Source organism: Urocitellus parryii, chromosome 3, assembly GCF_045843805.1.
Source record: "Urocitellus parryii isolate mUroPar1 chromosome 3, mUroPar1.hap1, whole genome shotgun sequence".
NCBI classification, from domain to species: domain Eukaryota; kingdom Metazoa; phylum Chordata; class Mammalia; order Rodentia; family Sciuridae; genus Urocitellus; species Urocitellus parryii.
Genome location: NC_135533.1, coordinates 93,192,997 through 93,210,438, shown reverse-complemented (window position 1 = coordinate 93,210,438; position 17,442 = coordinate 93,192,997). Strand labels below are relative to the sequence as shown.

The window sequence follows — 17,442 nt, the reverse complement described above, 5'->3', positions numbered from 1 at the left end:
GTTCCTTCATCTGAGTCAACTGTGCTTGACTCTTCAGAAAATTCAAAAAGTAATATCCCTTAAAACAATGTGGTTTTGTATTTTTCCAATAGGAAATTGAGGAAGTGAGTAGGTCAAAGCAGAAAAAATAAACATTCCCCATTGGGGTTGGGGGAGTTTGACCATAGAGAAGAGAACTATAACTACATGGGAGAAAAAATGTATTTTTAAAAGGCTAAAAATAGCACTTCACATTCAGGTCACTTTCAAAAGCAATTCATGTAACAGGAAAATTGTTCTTAAGTAGCCAAGTTCTAATACCACTGGCAGAAGGTTGAGAAATAATACCAAAACTTCAATAAGAAAGGAGAGACTTCTTACTTGAAAGTAGTATCTAAAATTCCACAGTCCCATAGTGGAGTGGGAGGAAGGAAGTCTGTACTTACAGATGAGGAAACTTGTTCTATGTGATCTTGGGTGGAACATTTGGCATCCCTTGATCTTATGCATCTGGTGAAAATGAGGTGGGCCAACTGATCTTTGAAGTTCCCTCCAATGTTCAAGTTTACTGGTTACAGGATGATGTACCCTACTTTGTGATGCTACTTGGTTGTGTTAATCGGCTTTTCATTGCTTTGAAAACACCTGAGCAAACAAACAAACAAACTTGTCTCATGGTTTCAGAGTTCTCAGTTCATGGTTTCAGAGGTCTCAGTTCATGGTCAGTTCATGGTCATTGCTTTGGTCCTGAAGGGAGGCAGAACATCATGGTGGTGGAAGGGCATGGTAAAGGAAAGCTTCTCAGCTCATAGATGCCAGAAAATAGAGAGAGAGAGTGAGAGAGAGAAAAGGGGGAGAGAGAAGAGGTCCCAGGGACAAAATATAGTCCCCAAGAGTATACCTCTCAGTGCCTCACTTCCTCCAGCCACACCCCACCTGCCTACAGTTTTACTACCTCCCAGTAGTCCATTAAAATTATACATCTATCAATGGGATTAATTAAAATCAGCATACTAGAGTGACACAGCCACATCAATGTTTATAGCAGCTCAATTCACAATAGCTAAACTATGAACCAGTCTAGATGCCCTTCAAAAGAAGAATGGATAAAGAAAATGTGGTTTATATACAGAATGGAATATTACTCAGTCTTAAAGATTGAAATTATGGCATTTGCAGATAAATGATAAGGTTAGAGCCCTCATGATTCAATCAGTCCCCAAAAGTCCCACCTCTGGACATTGCTGCATTGAGGACCAAGACTTCAACACATGACCTTCTGAGGGACATTCCAGTATCCAAACCCTATAACATTGACTCAGCAGCACTGGAGAAATTCTTGGGGAGAGAAGCCCCTGCAATTCTGTCCTTACCAAACATGCCTTTCTCCACCCCTTAACCAGCCTGTCCTTTGAGACAAGGCAGACTAATTTCATGGCGCAGAGCCTGAAGCATTCTGAGCCACATGTGGCCAAAGCACAGTTAGTGTGCAGTAAAGGATGGGCTTATGCACAGGGAGTCCTCACTGTGTGATGTTGGGTGTCTGACCAGCTAGTGAATAAAAGTGTCCTTTCATTATTATTATTATTTGTTATTATTATTGTTGCCCCTTTTGTATGATATTTCATCCCAGAGAGAAAAACAGATGTGCCTAAATCCTTAACAAAAATAGCTACCTAAACTAATCACATCTAAACTGAGCATTTATGGCTTATCTAATCCCCTTCCTCAGAAAGTGGGGCCTAGAGTCAGTCGTCAGAGGAGATCTGCAGGCCAGGGCTAAATGGCAAACAGGTTCTGGAGAGCATTGTGTTAAACAAAATAAGCCAGACTCGGGGGGGGGGGGGAAGAATTATATGTTTTCTCTAACATGTGGAAATTAACAAGGGAAAAAGGAAAAAATACAAAGATAAAGGACATTATGAAAGTAGAAGGAAGACCATTATTGGTACAGAAAGGACATCAGGGAAGGGAAAGGGGAGTTACTAGGGAGTGAAATCAATAAAATAATGTTATGTGCATGTCCCAATATCCCACAAGAAAATATACCATTCTGTAATATTTACCAATAAAAAAAATAGGTTCTTTAAAGTTGGAGTGTTGAGGGGATAGGGTGGCAATCAGAGCTTTAAAAAGAGAAAAAGTTGAAGTTAGCCATAAAAAGTCACAAAAGTCAAAAGAAAAACAGTTACCATGTCAAGCTGGAAAGGTTAGAGTGAGATCAACAAGTTGATACATGTGAATGCAAACCAGATGGAATTTTCTAGATTAAATGTTATATTGGGCCAGAGACATGGCAAACACTTAGAAAGCAAAAGACAGAGCCATTGTTATAAGCAACACAATAAAACTATCTAAGGACATTTAACACATCTTTGATGAGAGGTGTCCTAGATTCTGAATGTAAAAGGTTATCTATTCTCTCCCACCCAGTGGATGTTATATGAGAGAACAATTTTGAAAAGCAATGTATTCACTCCAAACCAAATCACCTGGGGCATTCAAACAAGAAAATTGGAGAGTAGGGATTTGCTGCTAAGATTTTTAACCCAATTTCATATTATTTTTTTTAAAGACATGTAAGTACTAACCACTAATGAGTTTAATAACCTTATTAAATCTATTATTCACAAATTGCATATGACATAATTGCAAATGATTAGCCCTATCATAATTATACTTTGCCAAACAAATAATTAATCAGAGGGGTGATCATCTGAAGCAGGGTGCAACTGACTGGAGTGGGATAGAATCCATCTGCTTTTCAACTGTGATTCATGTACCTCTGGTGGGTGGTCCCTAAGGTCTTTTCTGGGGGCCCACAAGGTAAAATTGTTTGCATAACAATACTAAAATATCATTTTTCTTTTCACCGTGTAATCGTATTAGTTAGATTTCATCACTGAGACAAAATACCTGAGGCGGGGGTGGAGGGGGAACAACTTAAGGGAGGAAAGATTTATTTTGGCTCATGGTTTCAGAGGTTTTAGTCCAGGGTCAGCGGACTCCATTGCTTTCGGCTGAGGTGAGGCAGAACATTATGGCAGTAGGGTATGACAGAAGGAAGCTGCTCACCTCATGGCATCTAGAAAACGGAGAGAGAGGAAGGGGCTGGGGATGAGATAGAGTCTCCAAAGGCACCTCCTCCTTTCAGCTAGGTCCCACCTCCTACATTTTCCATAGCTTCCCAATAGTCCATTCAAATTATTAATCCATCAATGAGCTAATCCACATATGAAATTAAGAGTCCCCACAATCCAAACATTTCCTGAAAGCCCCACTTCAGAACACTGCTGCATCAGAGACCAGATCTTCAACACATGGCCTTTGGGGGACATTCAAGATTCAAACCAATGGTAGCCCTTTGTACCAAAGGTATAAAATCAATGGTAGGTAAAACTGCCAACATGCTAGCATGCACCAGAGCACTAGCACAAACTACATTAGTTGGTATGTTCTTCAGCTTCTCAACTCTCAGTTTGAAACAAGAGATAGGCATCATTTCTCAAAAACGCCACCTATGTGGGACCGCAAATTGGTGCAACCACTCTGGAAAGTAGTATGGAGATTCCTTGGAAAACTGGGAATGGAACCACCATTTGACCCAGATATCCCACTCAGTTTATAACCAAAGGACTTAAAATCAGCATACTAGAGTGACACAACCACATCAATATTTATAGCAGCTCAATCCACAAGAGCTAAGCTATGGAACCAATCCAGATGCCCTTCAACAGAAGAATGGATAAAGAAAATGTGGTTTATATACACAATGGAATATTACTCAGTCTTAAAGAATGAAATTATGGCATTTGTAGATAAATGGACAAAGTTGGAGAATATCATGGTAAGCCAAATAAGCCAGTCCCAAAAAACTAAAGGCCAAATGCGCTCTCTGACATGCAGATGCTGATCCATAATTTGGGGGCAGGAAGAATGGAGGAACTTTGGATTGTGCAGAGGATGGGAGGGAAGGACAATGGAATGAGATGAACATTATTATCCTATGTACATGTATGATTGCACAAATGCTATGGCTCTGCGTTATGTACAGCCAGAGAAATGAGAAGTTGTGTTCCATTTGTGTACAGTGAGTTAAAATGCATTCTGCTGTCATGTATAACTAATGAGAAATTTTTTTTAAAAAAGTTTTTAATGCCACAGAGCATCAAAAAATATTAATTTTATTAAGCTGGATAAATAATTTTTAATCATTTAATCCAATAACATGCAAAATATGCAAAAAGCACTTCTGCTGCATAACAAAACATTAACAAGGTATGATGTCTCTCTTAAGGAAAAGTATTTCTGTAGGTGAGTTGAAAACTGAATCAGTTTTTCATAGAAAGTTATTTATTTGTTTCAAAAATTTGAAAATTTTTATTTTCAAATAAAAGCTATTTATTTGGCTATGAAACAAACTATGGTTTTTCAGAGATATATATAGATAGATAGATATAGATATAGATATAGATAAGATGTTTGATCTAAAAATGAATGAAATAAGTTCGTTTCAAGGAAAATAAGTGAAAACATTGGTGTTAATGATAAAATTTGGCTTTCAAAGGAAAATCTGGAGTTTTTTGCTTTTTTGTTTGGAAGGGTTGTTTCATTTTGTCATATGATGTTTTTGAGACAGGGTGTCTCTATGTTACCCATGTTGGTCTTAAGATCCTGTAGGTTCAAATGATCTTCCCATCTCAGCCTCAGAAGCAGCTGGTACTGTAAGTGTGCACCATGACTCCCAGCTTCAAAGAAAAAAAATTGAGTTTTAGAAAATGTGTGTCTTCTACTAAGAATTTGACAGCTTCCTAATACTCACTGAAATTTTCATTTTCTAATGAAATATGTAGCAATAGGAACAAATGTAATTTTTCAATATTGTATCATGAAATCTATAAATATTTGGAATATCTGCATAACAGATTTTTTTTCTAAATGACAAGCATATGATAAAATCATATATGGTAAAAGAGCCACTAAAAATTCAAGATAGACCAATGCATTTTAATGTAACCAGGTGTAAAATGTTCATTGATACAATTTCAGAGTATACGTTGCAATTAATCAATCTTCAAGAAACTACTACTGATTGAGTTTGGGTATAGTTTGGGAATAATCAAAGAAGATTATCCCATAATTATCTCCAAAAGCTACATGTATGTGTAAGGCCAGAACTTCTTTACATACTCCCACCAAAATGACATATCACAATGACTATATACAAAAGTAGGTAAATCCAGCTGTCTTCTATTAAGATATCTACCTTTTTCAGAAAAAAAAAGTCATGCTTACATGGAATAGAGTCATTATTATTTAAAATTGATTACTAATGAAATGTCCATTCAATTTTGCTCATTTTAAATTCTAATATAATAGATGTCAATATCTAACTCAGATAAATAAAACCTCTCCAGGGTCCTCAACAATTTTAATAATGGTTCTGAATACAAAAATTCGCCACCTCTGTTCTAAGGAGTGACTAAGGACAGAATTTGGAGGATGCCAACATTTAGAGATCTGGGAAGGGAAGATTGAGAAGGGACAGACTTAAGAGTATAAAGAAAACTAAAATGGCTTAGGGTGATTGGGGACGAAGTGAAGCAAGTATTTCCAAAGGAGAAGTCACATCAGCCTGATGCTGCCTAAAGCAGAGGAAGGCAAGAGCTGAGAAAGACCAGTGGTGACCATGGAGACACTTAGCCCAGAAACCTGTCAGTGGGTGGCGATGGAAACCTGATTGGAGAGAAGGTTCAGGAGGTGATGCAGTGAGTGCAGGTGGGCACGGACAACTCTTCCAGGGAGTTTTGCTATCAGAGGAAAGCTGGAGGAGAATAACAGATCAGGAAGAGTTTATTTTTAGATGAGAAATCCTACAACATACTATGGTGATGGGATGTTCCCAGAGAGAGAGAGAAAAGAGATTGTGGAGAGGAATGAGATCCTTGAGAAGGCAAGAAAGAATGGCATCCAAGCACACAGAGGCTCCACTCATGGGCAGGACCTCTATAGATTCGGTGGCTCCTGAAAGACAAGAGTCTCCCTCCCAAATACTATCAAATGACTTCCCCTTTCTTCCACTTATTTTTGACTCCCTCTTGCTTCTAGCTATTTTACATTTTTATATTTTTAATTACTCAGATTATGAATATATTTTAATTTCACAAAAGTACTGATGTATTTGTTAAAAGTCCCCCGTTTCAGAGTTCAGTATGATTCCACCCAGACCCTTTCTAGGTATTTCCATGCGTGTATTAGTACTTGATGAAATAAACACTTTGTTGGGATTCTCTAACAAGTTAAACATCATGCATCACAGAGTAAAAGTTATGCTTTGTTTCAACAATGCCTCTTGGAGCACTTTCCATTCTTGTTTTATACTACACAGTATTTTGTAGTGTGTGTGGTTTTTTTTTTTTTCTTTCCCCTGTCAGGGACATTGAACTTATTTCCAAAGTCTCAATATTCCCAACAACACAACAATGAATATTCTGTACTATATCTTTATGAATATGTATAAGGATTTCTTTGGGAAAAGAATTGTTGAATCAAAATATGTATATTCTTAATTTTTTAAAAGTCTTCCAAATGGACTATCCAAATTTATATTCTCACAATTAGTGTGTGAGAATACTTGTCTCATCCCATCCTGGCCAATACTGGATATTGTCCATCTTTTTAAATTTTTTCCACTTTAACAATATTTTCCCATTTTGAGTTAAGCATCTCTTCACAAGCATCTATCCTCATTTTTGTTCTATCTAGTTACCCTCTGCTGTGGGACACAACCCATGGCTAAGGGATCAGTCTCTCTAGACAGTCTCTTCCTACTAACCCCCATTGGACTATCTGATTTCCCGCTCACTTATCACAGTTATTTATGCTGAGGGACCTGAACTTCCAGCATCGACTGTGGGGATCTTGAGGAAGCAGAGAAATCCCTCCGGAGACAGTTTCAGAGGACTGTTTCTGCTTTATTGTGCAGCAAAATATAGCTTTCAGGGTGGATATATGCCAATTTACACATAATAGTCATGATAGGCCAGAGGTGATACACAACATATCATATGACGGGAGTCCAGACACCAAGAGTTTAGAAACTGCCATAAAGGCTGACCTTGTACCAATAGGGAATAAATTTCTGTCAAAGGAGCAAGGAAATTGCACTTACCAGTGTTCTGACAGCACTTCGTCCCCAAACATAGCATTCTGTGTTAGGATTTCTCTGCTGTACAGTGAGCAAGATGATAGATAAGCATTCCTCCATGAGGGTCCAGAATCAGGCCCACCAACACATTTACTCACTATCTTCCATTCCACCTGCCCTGCAGCCATACTGTGAGCATCCCAAGTATGATCAGGTATATGATCATTTTGTAGCCTGAGAACCCAGCACAACATGTAGCACACCGCAGGTACGCCATAACAGAACTGCTGAACCAGTTCATTATATAATTTTACATTTTAGAATGCTTTACAATCCACAAACCTCCTTCATATACATTTTCTCAAATTGCCCAAATCAAATCAGATTTGCTGGAACTAACATTTCATGGGAAACGGTAGGGATGAGGAAAAGGAGTATAAACAGCATGAATTGAATCTCCAGCTGCATGATGTTATATGTGTAAAAGTAAATCAGCATAACAAACTCTTGGACTTTTAAGTGTGTCCTATAATCATTGTTCTATAAGAAATTAGCAAAATTCATTGAAATGTTAAATCACATAATCAATATTAAAATATTCATCTTACAATCAACAAATTGGAAAAAAAATAATTTAAAAGAAAATTATTAACTCAGTAGCCAAGCAGAAAACATAAAAAGGAAATTTTGCTAGTAGTAAATTTGATCAATAATAGATAAATTCAAGCCTCCACGTGAACTTTTTTGTACAGAACGATGTGATTTTTGTAACCTAGGTTGATATAAGCAAATGAACACTCTCCAAATTTCTTTAGCAGAATTCTTATAACCAACAGGACATGATACTTTAGAACATCTCAATTTTCAAATAAAGATCACAGAGATAATCCATCAATTTTCTTCAAAAAGTATTCTGTCAAATATCAGTTCCACAAAATGTTGAAAGGTATTATGCACATTTTCTAAAAGATTCATTAAGTGAAATAAGTTCTGGAAATGCTAATTTAAATAAAGGGAAACAAGTTTATTCAGTGTAAGGCTTATCAGAGCTTTTACATGCCAAAAAATTTTGTATGTACAACATTGTCTTAGTCCATTTTGCTGCTATTATTAAATATTTCCTAAACTGATTTGACTGCAGATCTATGTGAATTCCATATTTGTGTTTTATGAAAAAGATAGATCTTCAGAAATTGTTGCTTCACAGCGCATCCTTTGGGAAATGCTGTTTGATTATTAAAATGATCGTCTATGTCACAGCTGATCTGTTCAAATTTATAAGCATCCGTTGCCTTAAGTCTCTTAGTTTTTTCCCACTGTCATGTTCACCCTCATCCACTGGCCTAGAATCAAATCCCGAGCTGGTTAAGAGTCAGGATGGAGAGAGTTAAAATGGCTCTGCCCTCAGAGAACAGGAGAGGTAGCTGTCTTAGTGAGAGGCTAACCTAACAGGTAGGCAGCTAGTCCAAGTCCAGCAGCTCATGAATTATTGAACACAGTGCCCATGAAGTCTATTTCCCCATACAGTTTTCCTGCTCCAAATTCAAAATTTATCACGCTGTCCTGCTAATCTTTGCATGTCTGAACTCCCAGGACCTCCTCAATACAGTCATCCTCACCCTGTGAAATTAGCACACTGCTGGTCTCTCGGAATACACAAGTCATGATCTGCATGTTTATCATTCTTAGAGGCTGAATCTTGGTTGTTCTGTGATGCAGTGAGTTAGGAGTTACACAGGGCTCTCTGGCTACTAACAAAAGACTAGAAGAAAATTTGAAAGGTCTTTAATCCATCTCCCTGGCCCCATGCTGGCCTAACCTGCATCCACATCAGAAAGAAAAATATCTACCCTTTTCTCAAAGCTTTCTAGAAGAAAAGGTCCCTAGATAAGAGTCTGTCTAGTCTGTAAGTTATCCAATTTTATCTTAATCTCCTGCCCTGCCCTAACCCTTCATATCAAATGTTACCATTTATCTCTCACCATCCTGCTGCCAGCCTTCCTAGTCCCACTCTTTTCTGTGACTTATTCTCTAAAATTTAACTTAATAGGGCCTCAGAATTTATGCCCAAACTAGATGTCCCTCTGGAGAGAGTCAGAAATGGCCTAAGAAAGTAAACCAGAACATGATATGTCACTACTGCTTGAAGCATATCACACTCAATTCATCCTGAAGACTTCTGACAGGCTACTAACTCTTTGGGAAAACTCCAGGTTCTCCTTTGAGTCAATATAGGAGGCAACCATTTTTCTTTTCTTTTTTTTTTTCTCTTTAGTTGTAAATCAATCTTTATATTTGTCTGCATTATTTTTCGTGAGGTCCATTCTTGATTTTACTTTGTCTTGATTTGTTTTAATGGAATGAGGGTCTTAGAAGACTCTCAGAGAGAGAAGATTTTGGATATATGAATCAGCATTGGGCAAAGCAATAAGTAACCATTCGACTTGAGATTTATCTATTTTGAATTTTGGCTAGTAATCAGGGGTTCTTGCATACAGTGCCTGTATTGCACAGAGCCCTCCAGTAGATGGAGTGGATAAATCTGGAAATTTCACATGGTTAAACCTCCAAGCCTGCTTCTGGTGTTGAAGATACCAGTACTCAGGCATTGGACAAAGTGTGGAAGAGGCTTTCAACTACCTTTCCTCTTCATCCCACAAAGTGCAGATTAAAGCAGTCACCTCTTCTATAGGCCCATTGGTCTGGATTTTGTTGTGCTACACAATGAAAAGAGAGTAACAAAAGACCACACTGGGACACTTAAAAATTCCAAGTGGAAATAGGAGAACAAGAGGAGGATTTGAGACCAGAACAGTCATCACAGTTTGACTTCGTCATGCAGTGTGACCTAGCATGGTCCTGTTCATGCAATCCAGCAGACCTTGCACATAGAGAACTTTATCTTGAGCCATCCTCAGAGCATGTAGGCATCTCAAAATATTCCACTGATTCCTCTCTAGGCTCAGAATTCCTGAGCACTCCTTGGGAAATTCAATTCCTAAAATGAGATTATTTATTTGGGATGAGGATGAAAGAAAATAGTGTGTTTTAGTTATATAAAATACTTCTAGTGCTTGGCAGAAGAACTTAATCCCCAAATTCTAGATGTTGTGGGAGAAAGGGAATTGTAGAGATTGAACTCAGGGGCTTGTGCATGCTAAGCAAGCAATCTACCACTGAGCTATATCCCCAGACCTCTAGGAACTAGTTGTAGTTAGAAATATGAATGAATCTGTTGCCAATTGGTAAAGATATCAATGTTTCTTGTAATAAAAAGTGAAACAAGCTGTACCTATAAGATTAATACCCATGCTATTTGCTCTCCAGAGGCAGGTCATGAGCAAAACCATATTTCAGTACATAAATTCCTTTTTTAGAATTATCAAAAATACATTTATGACCAAGTATTGATAACAATTACTTTCCCAAAGGAAAATAAACCTTCTTCATTGACCATGAAATTATTTTAGTATTGAACTCAGATCTAACATCCATTTCCTATCTGCTATTCCAAAATATAATAAAATAGTCAAGGCACAGGATGTAAACCATTCAGTATGTAAAGTATTTGTTTCAGGCTTCTAGCTAAGATAGCAGATTAAACACAAACATTTACTTCTCATATTTGGGAAACTCTACTTAAAAAATAGTAAATGAATTTGTCCACAAGTACAAAGAGAACAGGAAGAGCCAACAGCCACAACATGTTGGAAGCCAGAAGCAGAAAGACAAGCTGTAGCTGATAGCAGTTTCAGAATAGCTGCATCCTGAGCTAGTTGGGGGGAACACCCAGCAGCAACCTGGTTTACACTGCAGAACCCCCAGAAGACTTGAGGACTGACTGGCTACACTCTAGAAAGGAAGTGAGGCTAAAAGATTGCAGAAAAAGCAGTTATGTATGCCAAGTACTGGGCCCTAGCAGCTACTGCCCTGGCTACAGACTAGACAACTCTTCCCCTGGGAATGTGAACATCCCAAAAGGAGACCCCAAGATGCTAACCGCAGAGTTCCCTGAGAAAGGCCCAGCCAGTTCACCCTACAGCCAGGACTGTACTCAAAAAGCACACCCAGCAGCCCACTTCCAAATCAGCTTGTTAGTGTGCCATTTCAATGTTTAAATATAAACCAATAACCCAAGGCCATCAGATCATCAGACATCTAAGGGAAACCTCCAACATGAAAACAAAGGAAAATGACAGAGAGGAACTGTGCACTGGTGGGTGCAGGAAGGTGGCAGCAGGTAGGGGACTTGAAAAAAAAAAAAAACAACTCTAGGGCCATGGTGGCACACCCTGTAATCCCAGCAACTTGGGAGGCTAAGACAGGAAGATCACAAGTTCATAGCCAGACTTAGCAACTTAGCAACTTAGTGATACCCCGTCTCAAAATAAAAAATATAAAAGGGCTATGGATGTAGCTCAGAGGTAAAGCACCCCTGAGTTAAATCCTCAGTACCAAAGTGGGGGAAAAACCCTCTAATTAACAGCCTACTCATAAAAATAACTAAAATTATCTTCGAAAACATAAGAAATTACATTCATAAAACAAGAACATGTGATAAAGGAATATTCAGAAAACAAAATGAGTACTTGGAAATTATACTAGTAGTAGCAGATAATTTGGGGGGGGGGTGAGGAGGAACCAGAGATTGAACTCAGGGGCATTTGACCACTGAACCGCATCCCCAGCCCTATTTTGTATTTTATTTAGAGACAGGGTCTCACTGAGTTGCTTAGTACCTTGCTTTTGCTGAGGCTGGCTTTGAACTCATGATCCTCCTGTTTCAGCCTCCTGAGCGGTTGAGAATTTTTTTTAATAGATAAATTTATTGAGGATCATGAGCTCTCCTTGGATGTACTAAAGGAAACAAATTCCTATTTTAGGAAAATGCCAATAGAATAACACTTTCACAAGTTCACGTTTTTGTAAGAGCATGTTGATTTAATAAGTTGAATATGCCGTGATGACATCACTTCTGTGATGGTGGCTGTTGTGTTGACTATTTCTGCTCTCCTAAACAACGAATACAAGATAGCAGATAATTGTAAAGGAAGAGTTGAAAGACAAAATTGAGAATAACATTCAGAAAAGTAGAGAAGAAAAGACAAATGAAAAGAAGGTGGAAGAACTAGGAAAACTGAAAGACCAGTTCAGATAACTCAATATCCAAAAAAGAGTTCTAAAAAAAGAAACATGGATGTCATGAATTAAATAATCTGAGAACATCTCTCAGAATTGAATAACGTGAACTTCCAAGATTTGAAAGATTCCATCAGATGCCCCAAACTGAATGAAAATAGAACCACACCAACACCATCTGCTATCATAGCATTTCAGAACTGTTTAGTCAGCTTTTTTGCCACTGTGACCAAAAGACCTGAAAAGAACAATTTGACACTCAACCTCAGATGCCTCAGATCATAGATGGCCAGTTTCATTGCTCTGGTGAGGCAGAACATCAAGGCAGAAGGCGCATGATGGAAGAAAGCAGCTCAGGACCCGGCCACCAGCAAGCAGAGAGAGACTAAGCTCAGCTCATCGGGGACAAAATATATACCAGAAAGGTACACCCTCCAGTGACTCACCTCTCCCAGCCATATCCTACAGGCCTACAGTTATCACCCCATTAATCCATTCAAGTGGATTCGTGTGCTGATTAGGTTAAGGCCCTTCTAACCCAATTGTTCCACCTCTAAACTTTTTGTTCTTGTTCCAGAAACAAGTTGAATGTTTTGCTTATTCCATTGCCAAACATTTTTCTTTTAATAATGTTACATGAATCCACCTCTAAACTTTATTGCATGGTCTAATACATGAGCTTTTGAGGGACACTTTATATCTAAATCATAACAAGAACACTTGGAACAAAATGCTACTACAGGCTTGTAAAACTTTGAGACACAGAATGGCTTCAGACTAACCACTGGGGAGCTAGAAACTAACAGATAAATTCCTTCTGGGAGTTCTCTGGGAAAATTGTCTTAACCAAATTCTACAGCAAAACTGTTCTGGATATCTATTGTGTCACACACAAAGTATTACAAATTTTAGTTGTTCAAAACAATAATCATTTTCATTATATCCCATAATTCTGAGGGTCAGTAATTCAGGCAGAACTCAGCTAACCAATGCTTCCTGTCCATATGACATTGACCATGGGATTCACCTAATGGCCAGGATGAGCTGGGGGATCCAAGATGGCTTCCCTCACATGACTGGTGCTGGGAAGGGGCAACTAAAAGGTTAAGACCTTACTTTTTAAGCATTTTTAGGCTTATAGAAAAATTGAGCAGAAAGTACAAAGAGTTTCCACATACCTCTGCATCTCCTCCTTAAATTCCCCTATTATTAACATCTTGTATTAATGGGGTACGTTTGTTAGAAATGAAGAGCCAATACTGATTCAGATCAGCATTTCCTTAAAAAATCCAGTGTGCTCCACCTATTGATCTTTCCTCCTCCCACCCAAATTCCTGGTAACCACTAATCTTTTTACCTTCTCCATAGTTTTGCCTTTTCCAGAATGCCATAAATAGACAGTCCCTGACCTACTATGGTTCATCTTGTGAATTTCCTCAACTTTATAATGGTACCAAAGTGATATGCATTTAAAAGAACAATGCACTTTGAATTTTGATCTTTTCCCATTTATATTACAGTGTAAGCTATGTTTCCAGATTCCACCTTACACCTCACCAGCAATCAAATATGTGATTTGATGCTCTTTTGTGAAGGTGAGCAGCAGTAATGAGCTGTGGCTCCCAATGAGCCACAGAGTCACAAGAAAAAACAACCAATACTCTATCATGTGCGGTGTGGCTAAGCTGTGATACTTGGTAGGTTCAGTATATTAAATGCATTTTTTGACTTATGATATTTTCAACTTTAAATGGGTTTGCTGGGTCATATTTTCATTGTACATCAAAGAGCATCTATAGTTGGAATCACAAAATATGCAGTATTTTCAGGTTGACTTTTTTTCAATTAAAATATGCATTTAAAGTTCTTCTGCATCTTTTCATTGCTTGACAACTCATTTCTTTCGATCACTGAGTATCCCACTGTATGGATACACTATAGTTTGTTATCTGTTCACCTATCAAAGGACATCTTGGTTGCTTCCAAGGTGGGATCTTCTTATAGCCCCTCCAGCAGGGCAGTCACACTTTTTATATGGCAATTCAGAGCTCCACAAGGCAAAAGTTGCCAGGAATTTTAAAAGCCAGAATTGGCAGAATGCCACTCTATCATACTCTATTAGTTGAAGAAGTCAACCCAGCCCACATTCAAAGGTAGAGGTGTTAAGGCTAATGTGACCATCTTCATGCTGCCACATAAAGTCAGATGGCCAAATTCCAAACTCTAATGGTCCTGGAGGCTAATTTCCTTCACCTTTGGGGTAGTTTGGCAAGAAGCTGATCCATCATGGGGCTGGAATTGATCCTCAGCACCACCTAAAAATAAAAGCATTGTGTTGTGTCCATCTACACCTAAAAAATAAATATTAAAAGAAAAGCTGATCCATCATGTATGAGGCACCCCCATTTCACAAAGCAATGGCCTATATAGGAAATTTATTATTGTTGTGGTGGTGGTTGTTATTATCACCATTGTCATCATTTTCATCATCAGAGTGACTTAGAAATACTTCAACTCTTTTTTCCTGAATATGTAGAGTGCCAAAGAGTGAGGTTCTTGTCCCAGAGGTGTGGAGTTCATCTGTGTCCTAAGACACCTTTGGATAGGATGAGAGTTCAGGGAAGAGGTAAACTCTGATACTTCTTCACTTCAAGTTTTTTCTCACCAAATCCCACTAATCCTACCAACATTTATATTACAGTGTAAGCTATGTTTCCAGATTCCACCTTACACCTCACCAGCAAGCAAGTCAAAGAATAAAAGCATTTCCAGATATACAAGTGCTAAAAAAAAAAGTGAAACTACTTTCCATCCACCTCTCAGAGTTATATAAAAGTGTTCTCCATCCAAAATAAGAAAAGTATAGCCTTCCAGGAAATCAGATGTCTAACAACCCAGTAGGATAGAGAAGGGAGCTCTCAGGCTACCCACTGTGCACCAGGGTGAAGACAACAAGCCCAGACTAAAGCAAACTGACAGGCTCTAGGAGACATTTCCACAAGATGACAAAATTAATAAACAATCTGACATACAGAGCATATCAAAAGGAGACGAATATGCACTACAAACAACTGTAAAAGATTTGAGGATGAATTAATGATAAATACCAAAAAAGTCATGCAAAGAGAATTTAAAACGACCAAAAATTTAGTTTTTAAAGTATGTTACTTAAAGATAAAAAGAAAAATCCCCCCCACCCCCACAATATCAAAAGACTCAGCCAATTAAGGTTAAAATTGGTTGCCCATGGGAACTGGGAAAGACGTAAAAGTATGAGATTGCTGTTTATTATTGCAAGTCTTAACCATTCAAATGGTTTGGCTTTATGAGGCTCATCTTTATCTTAATTCACCTTTCAATGAGACTTCCTGTGGCCACTCTAATCCTAATCTCCTTTCCCCCTTTTTTAAAATAGAATTTATTACTTTTTATTTTTTTTTTTACTTTTTTTCTAGAATATAGTTTAGCTATTTCTAATATTTAGTGCTTTTGATGTGTCTTTTGCTACTGGAATGTCAACAACACAGAGGCAGGAAACTTTTGTCTTTTTCACTTGCCAATATAACCCAATTGCCTACAATAAACGGTGCCTGGACCATACAATATGCTCAACAAACATTCTCCTAAGCTTTATTTTTAAAGCTCTGTGCATGGGTGGCTTGGATGATAATAATGATAATGATAATTTAAAAATGTATCATTCACTTCAAAATTCTATCACAAAGCAAAAATCTTGTACTTAAAATATTGCTCAGACATCTTAGTCTTCTACTAAGAAGTGTTATCATTAGTTTTCTCAGACTTCAAGAAGAATTCTACTACCAATATATTCCAAATGCCCAAACATAGTACATTCTTACCTTTCTGAAGTATTTGAGACAGTTGCCAAGCATTGTAATACAATTATTAAGATTTTCATAATACGTAAAATAGAGGGTAATTTTACATAAGGTTGTGAGATATGAGCTTATCAGAATGAAGAAAAGATATATTTGAAGAGTAATGGAATATTTATAAGTTGAATTATTATTCATTAGTTTATACTTGATCTTGTTTCAAAAAGAATTTTAGGAAATCTATAAAAGTATAGACAACATAACATTAAATTACATTTAAATTAAAAGCTTGGCAAAAGAAATTAGAAAATTAAAGATGAGGCAAAGGAAAGCCAAGAAAATTGCTTAAAATATGTATAATTATAGCCTGATACTCTCGACAAATTTGGCTCTAGCTCTGTGCTCATTAATATTAGATTCAACTATAAGTAAAACAGATTCAACAGATGGGTGGTATAAATAAAATAGTACATGAATTTATTTTTCTTACACAGAAAAATACAGAGATATGCAGTCTAGAACTAGTATAGGAGCTTAACTCCACCCACTCCCCAGGGATCCAGGCTCCTTCCCACGGACCACGGCTTTCCCAGTGTGGTCCTTTTCCCCATAGTCCAAGATTGCAGCATTCTTATTCCAGGATGGAAAAAAGAGGTCAAAGAAATAGCAAGAGTTACCTTCTAATTGTGTTCTAAGAAATGTTCCAGAAACTGCCACTGGATATTTCTAATTCCATTGCATCATTCGGAATTTTGTGACATGGCTGCTCCTAGCTGCAAGGGAAACTGGGGAATGCATCTTCACTCTGAGCCGATATGGGTACTGCTCAAACCTCTATTGCAATGAACCAAGGGGAGAATGGATCTGGACACAGGAGTCTGCCAGAATTTCAGAGCAACCAGAGGAAGAAAGAAAATATGGTCAGGTTCAAAACAAAAGAATTTATAAAGATGAATAATTCCTCAAAAAAATTACTGCACTTGTTGGTAAAAAGATTAGAAAGGGATTATTCCAAATGTTCATACAAAATAAGTTTGATGTCTCTAGCAATACTCTTACCATATCAATGGCACTCATTTCATTGAATTGCTTCTTATAACTCCCAATAAGATAGTCACAGTTTAGGAAAAAAAAGTCAGTGAAATTTTGATCTTCTGAGTTCATGTTCACCATATTTTAAAAAATCATGTCAAAAATAAGTTTATTTGCTGGGCACAGTGACACATGCCTATAATCCCAGCAGCTCCAGAGGTGGAGACAGGAAGATCACGCGTTCAAAGCCAGCCTCAGCAATGGCGAGGCTCTAAGGAACTCAGTGAAACCCCGTCTCTCATAAAATAC

The 17,442-nt window shown here is 37.7% G+C and overlaps 1 protein-coding gene across 1 annotated transcript in view; it reads left to right on the top strand.

Moving 5' to 3' along the window:
* Positions 1 to 17,442, top strand: part of Aoah (acyloxyacyl hydrolase) — a 209,591-nt gene that overhangs the window by 134,563 nt on the left and 57,586 nt on the right. The window lies entirely within an intron of this gene.